Genomic DNA, 6,000 nt, shown 5'->3' on the forward strand with positions numbered 1-6,000 from the left:
TATATATATATATATATATATATATATATATTCTTTTTCAGATTATTTACCATTACCGCTATCACTTTTTAAGGAACTGGATCACCCACAGCACCTGCTGAGCAGAGTAGCCCAACAACCATGTTCTGTGCCATTTGGCTCTACGACCCCTCCTCTCCATACAGCCCAATGGCTGGAGGCGGGGGAGGGGCCAACATCCTCTGAGATACTTTGTGTAAAACTCTGCTCAAACAGGAGTAAACTGGACCAATAGGTTTCTCATCCCTGGGTCCTGGTGCTAATGAGACCCTGTGTGCGCTCTCCAAGAGTGCAGTTTCTGCTTCCCCCAGTCCTGTGGAATTCCTGCGATCAAACCCCTCTGGCCTTCAAAGCCAGATTCTCTGGGGGCTCCTCTTCCCGTGGCTGGACCCCCAGGCTGGGGAGCCTGACGTGGGGCTCAGAACCTTCACTTCTGTGGTGTAATTAATTTCCGGTTTGTGTGTTGCCCACCCTGCAGGTATGGGATTTGATTTTATTGCGATTGTGCCCCTCCTACCATCTCGTTGTGGCTGCTTCTTTGCCTTTGGATGTAGGATATCTTTTTTGGTAGGTTCCAGCGTATTTTTGTCTATGGTTGTTCAGCAGTTTGTTGTGATTTTGGTGTTTTTGTAAGAAGGGTGAGCTCACGTCCTTCTACTCCGCCATCTTGTCTCTGTCCAGGTTTCTCATCCTTTGGAGTTGGAATTGGGGGAATACTAAGAGAATCAGGCAAATCACATCAGAGGCTGAAGCTTAAAGGACATGTAGATCATGAGGTCAAGTATGGGAATGAAAGGCTGTGAACATGTGTGTTGTCTGGAACTGGAAAATATTAGGCTGAGAAAAGATACAGAGCAGAGTGTGAGGAAGTCAGCCGGGGGAAAGGAGAGAAAGAGATGCAGAAAGAAGCAAAAGCACAAAGAGTAGCTAACTGAGGTAAATGACAGAGTGTTGGCATGGCTATCAGGAGGTCCGACCGAGTTCTGGAAAGCTGCCTGAGATCTAGAACAGCTTCTCCAGCTCCAGTCCAACAGACTTACCAGATTCCAACCCCTTTTGCTGAATTTTGGTGGGACTCTTTTCCCTTTTAGCTAAATGGTTTCAATTAGACCCTGAAGCCTGTATGAGTATGCATTCCTGGGAATTATAATAGCCTAACACAGGCATAAACACAATCATGTAAAACTCCTCTCTGAATATGGACAGGAATGTGAGCAAAAAAAAGCAACTGATTTGTCAGAGAAGGAAGTTTGTGGGTGATGTTTCTTTTGAGGAATTCGTTATTACTGCTCTAATATTGTTTTTACAGTAAATAAAATTGAGTTTTAAAAGCACTGTAGAACTGGAGTAAAGCTTTATATGTGTGCGTGCTGTCTGACCCTGCAATACTACTTCCAAGAATGTAAGAATATAATCAGAGATAATGCATCAGAATGTTAAGTTCTTGAATACTCATCACAGCATTGCAGAAAAAAAAAATGTAAACCACTAAAATGCCAAACAAGAGTATTGATTAAATAAATTATGATCTATCCATAATGGGATGCTGTACAATCATTAAAAATCATATTGTAGAAGAATATTGGTTGACATAGAAAATATTCATGATCTACTGCTAAGAAGAAGAAAAACAAACAAGCAAAAATAAAAACCAAAGAACCCTACAAAATAGTAACTATTTTGGTGACTTTTTTTTCTGTAGAGAAAACAATGTATGCTATTATAGGCATAAAATATATTAATATGGAAAGACAGATGCTAACATGTTAACAGTGGTCGGTCCTAAGGTTGGGAGGCAGGGATAATTAGAAGAAATTTCTGTATGTTTCCTTCATGCTTTTCTCATGTTTTCCTCCCTTAAATATTATGGAGGATTAGGGAGGCAGGTTTTATTTCCCCCATTTTTTTTTTTTTTTAAGAAAAACCTGCTGACTGCCCATATGCCTAGGAAACCATTGCCACAATTCCCAACACTCTCCACAGCTCTCGAGCTTGGGGAAACCTAGGGAACTGCTCCCAGAGCCAAGAGCGCAGGTGATGACAAGGAGAGAGGAACAGACGACAGAGACAGAGGCTGGGCAAGTCAGAGGAAACGCAGGCCGCAGGTTGGCGGGGATGCACTTGGAAGGGTGGCACTGGAAGGACCCAGGGCTGCTGACCTGGGCTGCTAACAGGCTGTGCTCACAGAGGTATGAGGCTTTAAGCCTGTGAAAAGCCCAGCCAACTAGGGGAGGCGGCTCTGCAAGCGCCCCAACCTGCTGAAGATGGCCTTGAGCGCTCAGAGCCCGAATAAGAGCTGTAAACCCAGCGGGGCTCCGGCCAGGCCCCGGTAAGGCAGGCGTGAGCCTGGGAGGTGGGAACCATGTGCTGTAAGCTCAGAACCTGGGGCATGCCTCACTCCCTACTGTCCTCCCCTCCGTCCCCACCAAGGCGGGTATCTGTCTAGTTTTACAAACACAAAAACAAAGCAATTATGGTGACACTCGTCAACTGAAAAAAAAAAAAAAAAAAAAACGCAGTATGAGGGTTGTGAGTTAAATTTAATTTGGGGCAAAATGAAGACTATAGCCTGGGAAACAGCCTCTCAGAGAGCTCTGAGGAACTGCTGGGAGGAGGCAGGGGTGGAGATCGGTATGTATGTGATTTCTGTGAATGAGGTTACGTGCAGTCAAGCACGCGTTTGGGCAGAGGGTTGCTGCTACTCATGAGGGGCAGATGTCTCCATTAATGACCTTAATGCTTTTCTAGGTATGACAAGATGCAAGAGTTGAGCTCATAAATTCTTCTCCTGAAAAGATCTATCTGAAGGCCTGTTCTGCCAGCTTTTCCCAGAGCACAGAGTGCCTCACTCTTGATCTGAGCCCCGAACTCCTTTCAGGATGTGTTGAAGGTCAGCGACTGCAGTGGCTAGTGACTAATTCTCGTAGAAGAAGATGACGCTTGACAATTTTTCATCCACACACCGAAGAAATAAGGAAACAGGAGTCAGACTTAGGCTTGACTCTCAACTCATTCAACCATGAGCAGGTCCTCTTGCTGCTTCATGCCTCAATTTCCCATCTGTGACGTGGGAATAATGATCATATTTACCCCAACAGGCAACTCTGCGTGTTATTAATGAAGACAAAAAAATGGTGTAAGAAAGGGTATGTGAAAACTGCGTTGTAAATTATGAAGGACTAAGCTAATGTCAATCCCTGTTCATCAGATGTATGCCTTTTAGTTCTCTAATTCTGAATGTGATTTGTATATGTCATGGTACCTCACTGCCTTCCAATTTCCACAGCTTGCGATGGAAAGCTCCACAGAGAAACGATAATTTAGACGTAGAAAGGATATCAGATGCAAACCAAAGGAGAACACATACCTGCTAATATAAAGATCAATACAATTTCTGAGACTGAGTTTTGAATTTAGCTCTGAGTTTTACAATCGAGAAGATGTAAAAGGAACCATTTAGGGGAAATGGAATGTTCCCTAAATCCACATTGCTGAAGTAGCAGTCATTGTTGCACCACTCTCCCATGTTTTGCTGTATCTGTATGCCACCTGTACTTTTAGTAAATGAATACTTTAAACAAGTCTAACAAAAAAAATTTCCTAAGAAAACGTATAACACTCCTTTAATGCTTGCCTTATATTTTCCTTAATATACTGTACAGAGCCCATCATGGCATGTCCACACTGCCCAAGATCCTAGATCCCAAAGATCACTGGAGATAACTCCCCAGCCCACGCCGAGGAGAGCAAGGCCCAGCAAAGGGACCAGACTTGCCCAAGGTCACATATCAGGGGAGGGACAGGTTGAGGCTTCCTGGCCCCCAGTCCAGTGCCCTTGGCTCCCCTTTACCCACTGCCTTTCTCTGAGTGCCTCCCCCCACCATCCTAACTGACCCCTCAGTCAGGGTCTGTGCCTATGAGGTCCCATTAATGAGCCCATGTCTGATTCTGAAAGAAGGTGAGTTGATGCAATTTCGGTGACTCCCAAAAGCACCTGGGATTCTTTCCTGGTCTCTTTCCCTAGATCGTGAGAACCAGGAGGGGAACAGCCATGATTCAGGCGGTTGGTGCGGAACAATAGGAGTGGAGGTGGAGTCCTCTAGACCTCTTGACAAGTGGGTGGTGAATGAGCTTGGAACAAATCGTACAGGATGAAGAGAAATGGCCAGAGGAGGGGAAGGATTTCCCGGGGCTCAGAAGTTTGTGTCCCGAAGGAAAGCACCCAGCAGAGGAGGCAGCCCAGGGTCCCCAGCTGAGGCTGAGCCAGCAGAGGAAGGGAGGCTGTTTAACCTGGGCTCTAAGAATGGTTCCCTTTCCCAATTTGTCCACCTGAGAGGATGCCTGCTGTAATATGCCCTACGGTGCTATATGAGGTAGCAGAGCCCCATGTGGGTCCCAGGGACAATTTTATCAAGGACTGCAAGGTGATATGAAACCCAGGCAGGTCCCCTGGAGCCAGATGGGGCCATGTCCCCTTCAAGCAGATGCCCCCGCCCCAGGACCCCTGCAGAGCCAGTGAGCAGTGCTGCATCAGACTAGTAAGAACAACCTGCTGAGCTCATCCAGAGCTCAGCTCTAACACAGACTCGGGCTGGGAAGAGGGTACAGAGACTCCACCAAGTCTAGTAATCATGCTGCCAGCGCTCAAGGCAGACATGGAGGTGCCTTTTCGGCTCCACTTCGCCTCTGCCAGGTGTTGCTCTTGGGAGACAGTGGGATGAAGGAACAAGCCCTGGGTTAGGAGCCAGCAGGCTAGAGTTCTTGCTCTGGCTCTGTGTGATGTCAGGCAAATCCCTCTGACACTCCGGGCTTCCGTTTCCTCATCTGCGCAATTATTTTCTTAATTCTTGTCCTGTTGCAAGAATTAGGAAATCTAGGTTCTGAGGTCAGATGGACTTGGTTTCTAGTCAAATTCTTCTAGTCAAAGGAGCTCAGAGTTCAGCAGAGGACATAGACAAAGACAGACAATAGAGACTGGCACAAAAGCAGTAATCTTGCTTCTTGCTCAAGCCTGAATAGACAGTCAGTAGCAGAGTGAGGACTAGAATGAAGGATCTGGACCCTAATGTAAAGACACATCTAACAGATAATCATACAAATAGTTAATGGAATAATTAATCATAAACGTGATAGGTGCTGTGAATAAAAAACAGAGGATGCTGCCAGAGCACGAAACAGATTATAACATGACAGAGAAGCCATGTTAAAGAGTTTGGATATTCTCCAAAGAGTCATAGGAAATCATTTAAGCAAAACAGTGATGGTGAGAGTATGCTGCAGTGAAGACTGGATTGGAAAGACACGACAGTAGAGGCATGGATACCTGTTAAGAGGCTCTTGCAATAATCCAGACAAGAGATGGTAATGGCATGGGTTAGGGTAGTGAGGACGATAGACCAATGTGGTAGAACCATCAGGACTCAATAATGGATTTGATATGAAAAAAGAAGAGAGAAGAAATGTTAAGGATGTACCCTGAGTTACTGGAATGAGCAATAGGGTAAATGATGATGCCATCTACTGGGATTGGGGTATGAGAGGAGGGGCAGCTTTTGGGGGAGAAGACCTTTAGTTCAACTTTGGCTGTGTTGGGTTTTCCTGTTGTGATGGTGGTTGTTTTGGTCTGGTTGTTTTGTTAAGTTTGCCTGTGAAATTGAGAAGGCAGTTAGATATGTAAGCCTCTCAGTCAGAGAGGAGGGGGCTTCAGAGTCAACCCAATATGGCAACAGAAGCCACAATGGACAGAGAGAGGCAGCCTGCCTGGCCCTAACACAGAACAGGGAGTAGATAGAGCATAGGCTTTGAATGACACTCACTGGTTTCCACTCCCTCTTTACCATCAGCCATGTGACCTTGGGCAAATTGCTTCATCTCTCTGAGCATGACTCCTCATTTGTGAAATGGAAAATGATTTTAGCATCCTCACCAAATTATCATGAGAATTACACTATAATACAATTAACAGTTCAAAAGACTTTCATC

The sequence above is a fragment of the Phocoena sinus genome, chromosome 8 (genome assembly GCF_008692025.1).
Source record: "Phocoena sinus isolate mPhoSin1 chromosome 8, mPhoSin1.pri, whole genome shotgun sequence".
In the NCBI taxonomy this organism is placed as follows: domain Eukaryota; kingdom Metazoa; phylum Chordata; class Mammalia; order Artiodactyla; family Phocoenidae; genus Phocoena; species Phocoena sinus.